The sequence below is a fragment of the Rattus norvegicus genome, chromosome 4 (genome assembly GCF_021556685.1).
Source record: "Rattus norvegicus strain SHRSP/BbbUtx chromosome 4, alternate assembly SHRSP_T2T, whole genome shotgun sequence".
Lineage (NCBI taxonomy): Eukaryota > Metazoa > Chordata > Mammalia > Rodentia > Muridae > Rattus > Rattus norvegicus.
Genome location: NC_141537.1, coordinates 84,445,657 through 84,460,563, shown reverse-complemented (window position 1 = coordinate 84,460,563; position 14,907 = coordinate 84,445,657). Strand labels below are relative to the sequence as shown.

At 43.1% G+C, this 14,907-nt stretch overlaps 1 pseudogene; it reads right to left on the bottom strand.

Moving 5' to 3' along the window:
- Positions 1-11,734: 11,734 nt before the first annotated feature.
- Eef1b2-ps1 (eukaryotic translation elongation factor 1 beta 2, pseudogene 1) lies at positions 11,735-12,394 on the bottom strand (annotated as a pseudogene).
- Between the last annotated feature and the right edge of the window lie 2,513 nt (positions 12,395-14,907).

Genomic DNA, 14,907 nt, shown 5'->3' with positions numbered 1-14,907 from the left:
GGCAAAGCACTTCGGCTAATATGAGGACCTGAGTTCAAGTCCCCATCTCACACATGTAAAAGCCAAGTGTGACAGTGTGCTCTCAGTGTTCCTCTGCCAAGATGGGAGGTAGAGACAGGGAAAACCCAGAAACCCACGGGCCAGCTAGCCTAGCATACAAAGCAACAGTGAAAGAGAGACCCTGACTCCAAAGGAGGAAGGTGAGAACAGATGTGCCATCACACACACACACACACACACACACACACACACGGATATCTTTACCTTGGGCTTCATTATCTTCATTTTGGGGTTTCCTTGTATATAGTCTGAACCTCTACAAATACTACATGAACATTTTGAATGAACCTTGTTTTTATAATCGTTCCAATTAATCGCTGTCCTCATCATATGTTCTGTCATTTTTCTTAACTTATAGATTATTAAGATAAGAAAGTTCTATAAATATATGACTTAGATAAGCAGTATTTCCTTGTGTACCTGCGACTTCACAATAGAAATACGTTAAATCATGTAGAACACAGGGTATGGGAGAACAAGATCCCATGCCCTATCACCTCAGAGTCAAACTAATAAGAAAAAGACCACACTACATTCAACAAGTTATGCTTTTCTTATGAAAAAGTTGAGCTTTCTACGGATATTACTGATCATATTTTCTTTAGATAATTGAGAATAGGGCATGATAGATTCATCATAAATCCAAAATCAGTGCTCTTCAGATTTACCTAAAGGAAAAAAATGAGCATTTCTTTCAAGTTTGGACTCTCCTAAAAGGAATTTGTGTGAGTGCGTTTCACAATTATTCTAAAAGAAATAAGATTTTGTTAAACAATTTAGCTTTTTTTTCTGCTTTGGAGATCTGAGATTTTAAATTGAGCCACTTAGCATATCCTTGTATTATCTTAAGTTTAATAAAAATTAACTTTCTATCCAAAACCCAATAGAAGTAATAGCCATTCCTGAAGAGACCTTTGCCATTTAATATTATGTTCAAAGTAGCATAGAATTAGGAAAGATAAGAATCTCTTTTATAAACTCTTTATCAACCAAGGCGGCATTTGTTCTTGTGATTGTTAAGGTGTGGTTGAATGATTCACTCCCACAAAGAGTAATATTTGATCTTTGCTATATTGAGTCAACAGGGTACAAGAATCATGTCTAGGATTTTTTTTTTTTTGGTTCTTTTTTTTTTTTTTTTTTTTTCGGAGCTGGGGACCGAACCCAGGGCCTTGCGCTTCCTAGGCAAGCGCTCTACCACTGAGCTAAATCCCCAACCCCATGTCTAGGATTTTACTTTGCTTCTTTTCAACAATGTCTGAGAATATGGGGGAGAGAATGTCAATAGGCAGTCCATGTAGACCACAAATGTGGATGACAAGTATTGTAGATTCTTGCTTATTACCAGTTATTTTGATTCATGTCTGTTCAGAAAAACAGGAAAGCTGTTAAGTGGTGAAACTGCAGTTAACATTGGTACCTTGCATGGTTCCTAACCGGACTTCAATGTAGACCACATGCTTGTTCCATGATAGCATGATAGATAACGGCAGCTTGACATGGTTGGGGGAGGTGGTGGAAATTTTTGACTTGAATTTTTCTGATGTAGATCAAAGGTTGCTGAGGGGGTCAGGGGTTGGGGGACAGTGGTTTATCAAGTGGGTAGCCTGGATTCTTGGGACCCGGGGTTCAGAAAGAGGACGTTTAAGAATCAGGAGAAAACGGTGCATTTGGTTTTGATGTGTTCAGTTTTAGGTGTTCACTAGATTTTCAAGTAGACCTAAAAGTCACATGTAAGAAAATTGAGACATGTGGCCTGTTTCATATTTCCCATTCTCAACCACCATATCATCCTGCTCTCAGATCTTTGGACAGACGCTTCTCTGAAGATACGGATCTTGAAGATCCATCTTTCTTCCTTTACCTGCCCATGTGGCTGGGATTTGAGCCTGTGGTGCTGCACATGCTAGACAAGAACCCTTATCGCTGAGCTGTATCTCCAGTCCCAAACCTCTCCATACTTGACCCTGTTCGACAATGTCAGGACCCAGCATTCCAACTCAGTCATTTTACCAAATGTTTGATCCCTGGCAAATCATTAGTCTCTCATTTTTAGATCTAAGCTCTGAATCCTTATATTTTAGCATATAGCCTGAATTAATGGCAGAAGCCAGGAAAGTAGAGAGGGACAGTGGAGGGAGGGGGAAGGAGTTCTAGAGAGGGGGAAGAGTAGAAGGCAGGTGCTATAAAGAGGGGAATAGTACATGGAAGAGAGCGTTTAACTGGGAAGGGGGCAGAGAAAGAAGGAGGGAGGGGGAGACAAGGAGGGGGAGAGTGAGAGGAAGGGGGAGAGGCAGAAAGGCAAATAACATTCAAGATGTTTGAAAAGGCCATAGGGAAAACAATATGTCTACATAAAATACATATCTGACATATATAAATGTGTTTATACACACACTTTGGATGAAGTTATATCACTTGAAGTGATAACACTTATAGACTATGAACCAAAACCTCAATGCCAGACATGGAAAAACCTTCCTTTGAGTTGTTGGTCAGGGGAATTAGAGAGACTCTCAATAGTACAGGCTATCGTCATTGCCCTTGGTCGCCTCTGGGGACTTGAAGTTAAGACCCTATTACTGAAGACACCACACACTTTAAACATGGGACTTGGAGGAATCAAGATGCAACTAATCTGGAAGCCTGCTCTCTGAGAACTAACTAGCTTTCATCTGACTAAGGGTGTGGTGCAAGCTACTGGAGGATGGGGGAGGCAGTTAAAAGTCCTATCCAGCTGTAAAGCTATGAATCACAGCAATGACCAGCATAGCAAGATAGGCCCAACAATGCAACAAGGGAACTTTTATCTTGGGGATAACCAGCAGCTATCTAATTGAACTTAAGGTCCACTCAGTAGGAAGGAATTCTTGCCTGAAATTGTGAACTACCATGGCTGGTGACATTGTGGACCCTAGAGGCAATATACTGTTGCCGCTTTCCTGAACCAGTGTAGTCTCTAACTGCATTTAACGTTTTATTATTATTATTATTATTATTATTATTATTATTATTATTATTACCCTTATACCGCAGGTGAATGTAGCTTTCATTCCTTGTCAAAGAGGCTTCTTTTTGTAGCAAATGGAGGCCCTTTCTTTTTTTTTTTTTTTTTTTTTTTTTTTTCCCACGGGCTTATAATTTTTTATTAACTTGAGTATTTCTTATATACATTTCGAGTGTTATTCCCTTTCCCGGTTTCCGGGCAAACATCCCCCTCCCCCCTCCCCTTCCTTATGGGTGTTCCCCTCCCAACCCTCCCCCCATTGCCGCCCTCCCACCATAGACTAGTTCACTGGGGGTTCAGTCTTAGCAGGACCCAGGGCTTCCCCTTCCACTGGTGCTCTTACTAGGATATTCATTGCTACCTATGGGGTCAGAGTCCAGGGTCAGTCCATGTATAGTCTTTAGGTAGTGGCTTAGTCCCTGGAAGCTCTGGTTGCTTGGCATTGTTGTACTTTTGGGGTCTCGAGCCCCTTCAAGCTCTTCCGGTTCTTTCTCTGATTCCTTCAATAGGGGACCTATTCTCAGTTCAGTGGTTTGCTGCTGGCATTCGCCTCTATATTTGCTGTATTCTGGCTGTGTCTCTCAGGAGCGATCTACATCCGGCTCCTGTTGGTCTGCACTTCTTTGCTTCATCCATCTTGTCTAATTGGGTGGCTGTATATGTATGGGCCACATGTGGGGCAGGCTCTGAATGGGTGTTCCTTCAGTCTCTGTTTTAATCTTTGCCTCTCCCTTCCCTGCCAAGAGTATTCTTTTTCCTCATTTAAAGAAGGAGTGAAGCATTCACATTTTGATCATCCGTCTTGAGTTTCCTTTGTTCTAGGGATCTAGGGTAATTCAAGCATTTGGGCTAATAGCCACTTATCAATGAGTGCATACCATGTATGTCTTTCTGTGATTGGGTTAGCTCACTCAGGATGATGTTTTCCAGTTCCAACCATTTGCCTACGAATTTCATAAACTCGTTGTTTTTGATAGCTGAGTAATATTCCATTGTGTAGATGTACCACATTTTCTGTATCCATTCCTCTGTTGAAGGGCATCTGGGTTCTTTCCATTTTCTGGCTATTATAAATAAGGCTGCGATGAACATAGTGGAGCACGTGTCTCTTTTATATGTTGAGGCATCTTTTGGGTATATGCCCAAGAGAGGTATAGCTGGATCCTCAGGCAGTTCAATGTCCAATTTTCTGAGGAACCTCCAGACTGATTTCCAGAATGGTTTTACCAGTCTGCAATCCCACCAACAATGGAGGAGTGTTCCTCTTTCTCCACATCCTCGCCAGCATCTGCTGTCACCTGAGTTTTTGATCTTAGCCAATCGCACTGGTGTGAGGTGAAATCTCAGGGTTGTTTTGATTTGCATTTCCCTTATGACTAAAGATGTTGAACATTTCTTTAGGTGTTTCTCAGCCATTCGGCATTCCTCAGCTGTGAATTCTTTGTTTAGCTCTGAACCCCATTTTTTAATAGGGTTATTTGTTTCCCTGCGGCCTAACTTCTTGAGTTCTTTGTATATTTTGGAAATAAGGCCTCTATCTGTTGTAGGATTGGTAAAGATCTTTTCCCAATCTGTTGGTTGCCGTTTTGTCCTAACCACAGTGTCCTTTGCCTTACAGAAGCTTTGCAGTTTTATGAGATCCCATTTGTCGATTCTTGATCTTAGAGCATAAGCCATTGGTGTTTTGTTCAGGAAATTTTTTCCAGTGCCCATGTGTTCCAGATGCTTCCCTAGTTTTTCTTCTATTAGTTTGAGTGTGTCTGGTTTGATGTGGAGGTCCTTGATCCACTTGGACTTAAGCTTTGTACAGGGTGATAAGGATGGATCGATCTGCATTCTTCTACATGTTGCCCTCCAGTTGAACCAGCACCATTTGCTGAAAATGCTATCTTTTTTCCATTGGATGGTTTTGGCTCCTTTGTCAAAAATCAAGTGACCATAGGTGTGTGTGTTCATTTCTGGGTCTTCAATTCTATTCCATTGGTCTATCTGTCTGTCTCTGTACCAATACCATGCAGTTTTTATCACTATTGCTCTGTAATACTGCTTGAGTTCAGGGATAGTGATTCCCCCTGAAGTCCTTTTATTGTTGAGGATAGCTTTAGCTATCCTGGGTTTTTTGTTATTCCAGATGAATTTGCAAATTGTTCTGTCTAACTCTTTGAAGAATTGGATTGGTATTTTGATGGGGATTGCATTGAATCTGTAGATTGCTTTTGGTAAAATGGCCATTTTTACCATATTAATCCTGCCAATCCATGAGCATGGGAGATCTTTCCATCTTCTGAGGTCTTCTTCAATTTCTTTCCTCAGTGTCTTGAAGTTCTTATTGTACAGATCTTTTACTTGCTTGGTTAAAGTCACACCGAGGTACTTTATATTATTTGGGTCTATTATGAAGGGTGTCGTTTCCCTAATTTCTTTCTCGGCTTGTTTCTCTTTTGTATAGAGGAAGGCAACTGATTTATTTGAGTTAATTTTATACCCAGCCACTTTGCTGAAGTTGTTTATCAGCTTTAGTAGTTCTCTGGTGGAACTTTTGGGATCACTTAAATATACTATCATGTCATCTGCAAATAGTGATATTTTGACCTCTTCTTTTCCGATCTGTATCCCTTTGATCTCCTTTTGTTGTCTGATTGCTCTGGCTAGAACTTCAAGAACTATATTGAATAAGTAGGGAGAGAGTGGGCAGCCTTGTCTAGTCCCTGATTTTAGTGGGATTGCTTCAAGTTTCTCTCCATTTAGTTTAATGTTAGCAACTGGTTTGCTGTATATGGCTTTTACTATGTTTAGGTATGGGCCTTGAATTCCTATTCTTTCCAGGACTTTTATCATGAAGGGGTGTTGAATTTTGTCAAATGCTTTCTCAGCATCTAATGAAATGATCATGTGGTTCTGTTCTTTCAGTTTGTTTATATAATGGATCACGTTGATGGTTTTCCGTATATTAAACCATCCCTGCATGCCTGGGATGAAGCCTACTTGATCATGGTGGATGATTGTTTTGATGTGCTCTTGAATTCGGTTTGCCAGAATTTTATTGAGTATTTTTGCGTCGATATTCATAAGGGAAATTGGTCTGAAGTTCTCTTTCTTTGTTGTGTCTTTGTGTGGTTTAGGTATAAGAGTAATTGTGGCTTCGTAGAAGGAATTCGGTAGGGCTCCATCTGTTTCAATTTTGTGGAATAGTTTGGATAATATTGGTATGAGGTCTTCTATGAAGGTTTGATAGAATTCTGCACTAAACCCGTCTGGACCTGGGCTCTTTTTGGTTGGGAGACCTTTAATGACTGCTTCTATTTCCTTAGGAGTTATGGGGTTGTTTAACTGGTTTATCTGTTCCTGATTTAACTTCGATACCTGGTATCTGTCTAGGAAATTGTCCATTTCCTGAAGATTTTCAAATTTTGTTGAATATAGGTTTTTATAGTAAGATCTGATGATTTTTTGAATTTCCTCCGAATCTGTAGTTATGTCTCCCTTTTCATTTCTGATTTTGTTAATTTGGACACACTCTCTGTGTCCTCTCGTTAGTCTGGCTAAGGGTTTATCTATCTTGTTGATTTTCTCAAAGAACCAACTTTTGGTTCTGTTGATTCTTTCTATGGTCCTTTTTGTTTCTACTTGGTTGATTTCAGCTCTGAGTTTGATTATTTCCTGCCTTCTACTCCTCCTGGGTGTATTTGCTTCTTTTTGTTCTAGAGCTTTTAGGTGTGCTGTCAAGCTGCTGACATATGCTCTTTCCTGTTTCTTTCTGCAGGCACTCAGCGCTATGAGTTTTCCTCTTAGCACAGCTTTCATTGTGTCCCATAAGTTTGAGTATGTTGTATCTTCATTTTCATTAAATTCTAAAAAGTTTTTAATTTCTTTCTTTATTTCTTCCTTGACCAGGTTATCATTGAGTAGAGCATTGTTCAATTTCCACGTATATGTGGGCATTCTTCCCTTATTGTTATTGAAGACCAGTTTTAGGCCGTGGTGGTCCGATAGCACGCATGGGATTATTTCTATCTTTCTGTACCTGTTGAGGCCCGTTTTTTGACCAATTATATGGTCAATTTTGGAGAAAGTACCATGAGGAGCTGAGAAGAAGGTATATCATTTTGCTTTAGGATAGAATGTTCTATAAATATCCGTTAAGTCCATTTGGCTCATGACTTCTCTTAGTCTGTCTACATCACTGTTTAATTTCTGTTTCCATGATCTGTCCATTGATGAGAGTGGGGTGTTGAAATCTCCCACTATTATTGTGTGAGGTGCAATGTGTGTTTTGAGCTTTAGTAAGGTTTCTTTTACGTATGTAGGTGCCCTTTTATTTGGGGCATAGATATTTAGGATTGAGACTTCATCTTGGTGGATTTTTCCTTTGATGAATATGAAGTGTCCTTCCTTATCTTTTTTGATGACTTTTAGTTGGAAATTGATTTTATTTGATATTAGAATGGCTACTCCAGCTTGCTTCTTCTGACCATTTGCTTGGAAAGTTGTTTTCCAGCCTTTCACTCTGAGGTAGTGTCTGTCTTTGTCTCTGAGGTGTGTTTCCTGTAGGCAGCAGAATGCAGGGTCCTCGTTGCGTATCCAGTTTGTTAATCTATGTCTTTTTATTGGGGAGTTGAGGCCATTGATATTGAGAGATATTAAGGAATAGTGATTATTGCTTCCCGTTATATTCATATTTGGATGTGAGGTTATGTTTGTGTGCTTTCATTCTCTTTGTTTTGTTGCCAAGACGATTAGTTTCTTGCTTCTTCTAGGGTATAGCTTGCCTCCTTATGTTGGGCTTTACCATTTATTATCCTTTGTAGTGCTGGATTTGTAGAAAGATATTGTGTAAATTTGGTTTTGTCATGGAATATCTTGGTTTCTCCATCAATGTTAATTGAGAGTTTTGCTGGATACAGTAATCTGGGCTGGCATTTGTGTTCTCTTAGGGTCTGTATAACATCAGTCCAGGATCTTCTGGCCTTCATAGTTTCTGGCGAGAAGTCTGGTGTGATTCTGATAGGTCTCCCTTTATATGTTACTTGACCTTTTTCCCTTACTGCTTTTAATATTCTTTCTTTATTTTGTGCGTTTGGTGTTTTGACAATTATGTGACGGGAGGTGTTTCTTTTCTGGTCCAATCTATTTGGAGTTCTGTAGGCTTCTTGTATGTCTATGGGTATCTCTTTTTTTAGGTTAGGGAAGTTTTCTTCTAGGATTTTGTTGAAGATATTTACTGGTCCTTTGAGCTGGGAGTCTTCACTCTCTTCTATACCTATTATCCTTAGGTTTGATCTTCTCATTGAGTCCTGGATTTCCTGTATGTTTTGGACCAGTAGCTTTTTCCGCTTTACATTATCTTTGACAGTTGAGTCAATGATTTCTATGGAATCTTCTGCTCCTGAGATTCTCTCTTCCATCTCTTGTATTCTGTTGGTGAAGCTTGTATCTACAGCTCCTTGTCTCTTCTTTTGGTTTTCTATATCCAGGGTTGTTTCCATGTGTTCTTTCTTGATTGCTTCTATTTCCATTTTTAATTCCTTCAACTGTTTGATTGTGTTTTCCTGGAATTCTTTCAGGGATTTTTGCGATTCCTCTCTGTAGGCTTTTACTTGTTTATTAATGTTTTCCTGTGCTTCCCTAAGTGTGTTCAAGTCTTTCTTGAAGTCCTCCAGCATCATGATCAAATATGATTTTGAAACTAGATCTTGCTTTTCTGGTGTGTTTGGATATTCCATGTTTGTTTTGGTGGGAGAATTGGGCTCCGATGCTGGCATGTAGTCTTGGTTTCTGTTGCTTGGGTTCCTGCGCTTGCCTCTCGCCATCAGATTATCTCTAGTGTTACTTTGTTTTGCTATTTCTGACAGTGGCTAGACTGTCCTATAAGCCTGTGTGTCAGGAGTGCTGTAGACCTCTTTTCCTCTCTTTCAGTCAGTTATGGGGACAGAGTGTTCTGCTTTCGGGCGTGTAGTTTTTCCTCTCTACAGGTCTTCAGCTGTTCCCGTGGGCCTGTGTCTTGAGTTCACCAGGCAGCTTTCTTGCAGCAGAAAATTTGGTCTTACCTGTGGTCCCGAGGCTCAGGTTCGCTCGTGGGGTGCTGCCCAGGGGCTCTCTGCAGCGGCAGCAACCAGGAAGACCTGTGCCGCCCCTTCCGGGAGCTTCAGTGCACCAGGGTTCCAGATGGTCTTTGGCTTTTTCCTCTGGCGTCCGAGATGTGTGTGCAGGGAGCAGTCTCTTCTGGTTTCCCAGGCCTGTCTGCCTCTCTGAAGGTTTAGCTCTCCCTCCCACGGGATTTGGGTGCAGAGAACTGTTTATCCGGTCTGTTTCCTTCAGGGTCCGGCGGTGTCTCAGGCGCAGGGGTCCTGCCGATCCTGGGCCCTCCCCCACGGGAGCCCAGAGGCCTTATACAGTTTCCTCTTGGGCCAGGGATGTGGGCAGGGGTGAGCAGTGTTGGTGGTCTCTTCCGCTCTGCAGCCTCAGGAGTGCCCACCTGACCAGGCGGTTGGGTCTCTCTCTCACCGGGTCTGGGAGCAGAGAGCTGCTGCGGGCCGGGCGGAGGCCCTTTCAAAGCACACAGCACAACTGATTGTGAGTGGCCAGCCCCAGTGGATATATCCACAACACAAACCTGCACATAAGACTCAGGGGACACCAAGGAAGAGGGGCAATAGAAATCCTAAGAGCTAGCATGGGGGAGTCTACCTCGAGATTGTGTCTTTTGGATAAGAAGGGGAAGCTGCACCCATGAGACCTTAGGGTAACGGAAGCGACAGTGGCAGCAGGGAAACACCAGATGATGTGTGAATGGTGGGACTCTCAAAGCCTACACCTAGACACCTAGATGAAGAGCTATAGGCAATGAATGACGAGAGAGAGAGAGAGAGAGAGAGAGAGAGAGAGAGAGAGAGAAGAGAGAGAATCAGTGTTCTCCAGGACGAGCCCTCTGATAGGCTATCCCATCCCAAGTGGTCAGCTCTAAACAAGTACAAATATAGGCAACACTAAATTAACCCAGCAGGATGTATTTGCACACGCATAGGCACGTACACACTCATGTAACACCGATTAAAGAAGAGGTCCTGGATTTGAGAAAGGGTGGGGATACAGAGGAGGAGTTGGAGTGGGGAGATATGGGCGTGGAAATGATATAAATTTAGTGCTCATGAAACTCTCAAAATAAAGTTAAATTGAAAGAAACACTTAAAAGTCAAGAAAAGAAAACCTCCCTTTAAGAGTGGGATATAGTTTAGTTTCTTCCCAGAGGTTGAAGGGAAGTCTCTACAATTGATAGCCCCTCACGATTCAGACACAGGGCCCGGAGGATCCAAGCTAGATCTGACCTGAAGCCCGTTTCCCGAGGACTAACTTCCGTAGTGTTGGAAGGTGCTGTGTAAACTTCCAAGGGCAGGAAGCAATGAACACAGCTGTGAGGCCTGTCAACCACAACAATGACCAGCACAGCAAAATACACCGAAGGCCACACAATGGGGCTCATATCTTGGTGGTATCCAATGGCTGTCTAATTGGGCTCATGGCCTAATCAACAGGAGGGAAACCATGACTGGTACTGGATTCCTTCCCAACTTCCTGGGACTAACAAGGTTATGAATCTTAGAGGAAGATCTTATGCCCCCACTTTTCTAAACCAACATGACTCCTAACTGCATTCTAAATATTTATCCTCATGCTCACTGATAAGTTTAGCTCCCACCCTTGTCAAAGAAGTGTCTCTTTGCAGCAGACAGAGACCATTACAGAAATCTACTACAGGTCAAAGTACAGAGAACACCTGATTCCAAAGTGTCCAGCCTGGACAGGTAAGATACATCTGTAATACAAACTGTGTATGTAGGCTCAAGGAACATGAAGAAAAAAGTGGAGGAAAGTCAGAAAAGCAGGAAATATGCTGTAAGATTGTGACCCCTAGAAGGGACTGGAAAGTCTCACCCCTGACACCGCGACAATCCCTTGTTTAGCTGTCTAAAGAAGACTGACTAGATACAACACTAACAGACACGCTCATGTGGCTGGGGAAGACCTCACAGGACCTCATCCCTAAACAAAGAACTACAGCCACTAAAGAGCACTGGGGGTGGAAGAAATATGGAAATTATAAACATACAATTGTCACTGAACAGACTAAGCAAGTTATATTAATTACATGCTTGCACACAAGTGCACACATGAAAACACACACACACACACACACACACACCCTTCTAAATAAAGTATCTAAACGTTTTACCTAAGTATCATAGACCTACTTTCACCCAAGAGCCGGGTGGAGATACAGCACCACGTATGAATGGAAAAAATGGACAAACAAAAAACAAGCAAACAAACAAATTCCCCACTGGAAATCCCCGAACATCCCCCACTGGGCAGACAGATGCAGATGGACAAATCGACAGTGGTGCTTAGTGACCTTAAGTGGTCAGCCATAAACAGGAGTGACGTACACGATTCTCAGCGTAGATGCAGTAAGCGAATCCATGCATTACTGAAGAAACCAAGGGTCAAAGCAGCTAGACCCATTTATATAAGATTCTGGGAGGAATGACGCCACAGGGAAGAAACCTGAAGAAAGTAGGAGGATTCGATTACCAAGATGCAATCTTTGTAATCTTTTTTAACCAAGAGGAAAATGTCTTATAGCTTTGTTCTTTAAAATCTTTCGAGCTTCTACTTAAGTGTGCTGACTTGAGGTGAGGATGAAGTTGAGATTTTGTTAAAAGTAGCCACATTCATGGACTGCACTCAGTCCTCAAAAGCAACCTGTTCTTGCAAACATCTGTTCCAACTTTCTCATCTTCAACTACACGCTATGTTTAAAGCTCTTAAATTCTGTAACCCACGGGAGTCAAAGCCTCCCACCAAACCACTGGCTTGGATACCTCCGCCACAGGCCTCTAACTTCGTCTCGTCTGTCTCACCATCCCGAGGTTTCACATCTAGTAAGATGGAGACTTGGAGACAGTGCAGGCTTTTTGACTTTCTTGGATTCATACCATGCAAGACACTCTTCTCGGAGTCTCTTCCCTTCTTCACTTCTTCCTCAGATCCAAAGAGATCAATGTCATCATCTTCTTAGCATCCATAACTCCACTTCTGTTATGGCTTTGGCATTGGCAGGGCCACACTTGCCAAAGGTTTCTTCACTCCCGGCAGGCTAGGATTGTTGTAATTATACTAAAGGAGGGCTTGGCACAAGCCAGTGGGCCAGAGCCTGGTTCAAATACTGCCACAGGGCTTATGATGGCACCTATTCCTCCTTGTAGCTCTTGTCAGCTAATGCTTGAGTATCTAGAGACCAGTGGGGCTTTTCAGGTGTCCAAAACCCATGGCTTTTGCTACATCTGGGAACTGGACGGCTGCCAGCACTGAGGGAAAAAAGTGAATTGTCTTATATCATGATGGAGCAATGGTTATGCCGCTCCAAAAAGCCCCCCAAACTCACGGAGCTGTATACCAAATGGATATGTTTTTTATATGCAAAGTTTAAAATACTTTTCGAACACAATATAAAATTGACTTTAAAAAAATCCGAAAAATCCTCTCTCTAAAAAAAAATGATGAAAAACGCCTAAATAGAAATCCAGAGACATTTTCAAAAATTGGGTGAGAATTTGCAAAGAAGGATAAGGATGCTGGGCAGAAGATGGCACTTGCAAACTCTGTTCACAGACCTCAAGTCCCCTTACTCCTGGGACCCCGTAGCGGGAGCTTCACGTCCAGCGACCATTAGGGGCAGATGAGGGGTCCTCTAGCCAAACCTAGATAGACCACAAGCAGAATAAACAACCACAGCGCTTTCCCAGCCTTTGGAATTTTGTGCACGTGTGGGCTACTTGCATTGTTGAGCTCACTCGTGTTGTGGGCGGCAAAGAGAGTGGGGCGAGGTGACCGCGGAAGCATTCACAGTGGGTGCTTGTGGCAGTCTTAGCTTGCTGAGGAGACCCTGACTCGGGCAATAAGCAGTCTCTGCCACTTTTCAGGCTACCCGAGAGCATATGAAAGGGGAGCTCCTGGGTGAGCTTTGTTCTTCCGCCTGCATGTTAGAGACCAGGAGCGTTCGAAAGTTTGAAGAGCCCAAATGAAGGAACTTGTAGCAGAGAGTCTAAGCAGACGGAGATCAGGACAGTGCACAGAGGGGCCAGAGATCAGGACAGTGCAGAGAGAGCCAGAGATAGAGTGAGGGAGGCAAAGGAAAGGGCTAAATATCCGAGCGGATGCCACTGCTTCTGTACCTTATTTCTCTCCCTTTGCCATCCCTTCTGTTTACTTTCTTCCTTCCCTCTTCTGTCCTTTGCCCTGACTTAGCATTCTCCGCCCACCTCCAGCCTCTATTCCCCCCTTTTCTCTTGGACTTTGCAGAACCTTCTCTCTCTCTCTCTCTCTCTCTCTCTCTCTCTCTCTCTCTCTCTTGTCTTCTCATAATTCATCAACGGATAAAATGTACATGCTTAAAGCGACAGAGAAGGCACTAAGTTGGGTCTGTGGAGTCCTGATCCCCTCCTGACTCCTCAATCGGTCTCCCAAGCCTTTCACAAGACTTCCTGAGCTCCGTCTAATGTTCGGCAGTAGATCTCTGCATGTGTAGGTGGGGCGGTAGATCTTCTACCTTCCATAATAAATGACCAAAATTCCGGTGGCTTAAAACAACACTAATCGGCTCTCACAGTCTGGCGGTCAAAAGTCTGAAACTGAGTTATGAACAAGGCTGCCCCTCCTCTCAGGTTCCAGGAGAGAATTGTCCTTGCCACCCGCAGGTAGTGGTTCAATCATTGCTTACACTGTGGCTTCCTGACTCTGGCCTTGGCTTCCCACTAGCAAGGCCAGCTCCTCTCCTGAGGTGCCTCTCCACAGTGGCTGTCCTTAGGCAGCTGTGAATAATTATGCAGATTTCATTGGGGGAATCCAGGGTGTGTTGCTTTAAAAGCTTTCTTTAATGGTAACTGTAAAATCTCTTTTCCTAACATGGTCCTATCCTAATCATATGTTGGGAGAACTAGAATGTGCTTTGGGGGGGAAGGTCACTATTCAGTTCCCTATAGACAAGTCTCTCACCTCCAGATAGTGTCCAGGGTTTCATTTGTTTGTTTTGCTTTTTTCTCAATAGTAAGATATATGACTATGGCTGGAGAGTGATCACTTGGCCTAAGGCTGGAAGAAAATAAAAGGAGTGTGCCCAGTTCCTTGGTAGTGCATATCCTCTCGGATAGCCACCATACACAATCAAAACATACATAAATAAATAGATAAATAAATAAAATAAGGAAAAGTAGTCCTCTGAGAGGCTCCACCCAGCACCTGACCACAACAGACGCAGAGACCCACAGAAGTCTTGTGGAAGAGTTGGAGAGAGCTGAGGAACCAGGAGGGTTGGGGACTCCACAGGACCAACACAGTCAAGTAGCCTGGACCCATGGGAGCTCCCAGAGACGGAACCACCAGCCAAAGAGCATACACGGGCTTGACCTAACAGCTCCCCCACCGCCGTGCACATCTGTAGCAGATGTGCAGCTTAGTCTTCATGGGGGTCCCTAACACCTGCTGAGCCTGATTCTGTAACCTGCCTGTGGATTCTGTCTCCTTGACTTAGCTGTCTTGCCTGGCCTCAGTGGGAGAGGATGTACTGAGTTCTGCAGTGACTTGAGGTTCTAGGGTGGGTTAGTTCCTGAGGAGGGACCTCCCCCTTCTCAGAGGTGAAGGAGAGGGGGAGAGGGAGGGGCGGTATGAGGTGGGGACTGGGATGTATGTGTGTGTGTGTGTGTGTGTGTGTGTGTGTGTGTGTGTGTGTGCTGGTGAATGGTGTGAAGTGAATGAATGAATGAATGAATGGGGAAAAAAAGGAA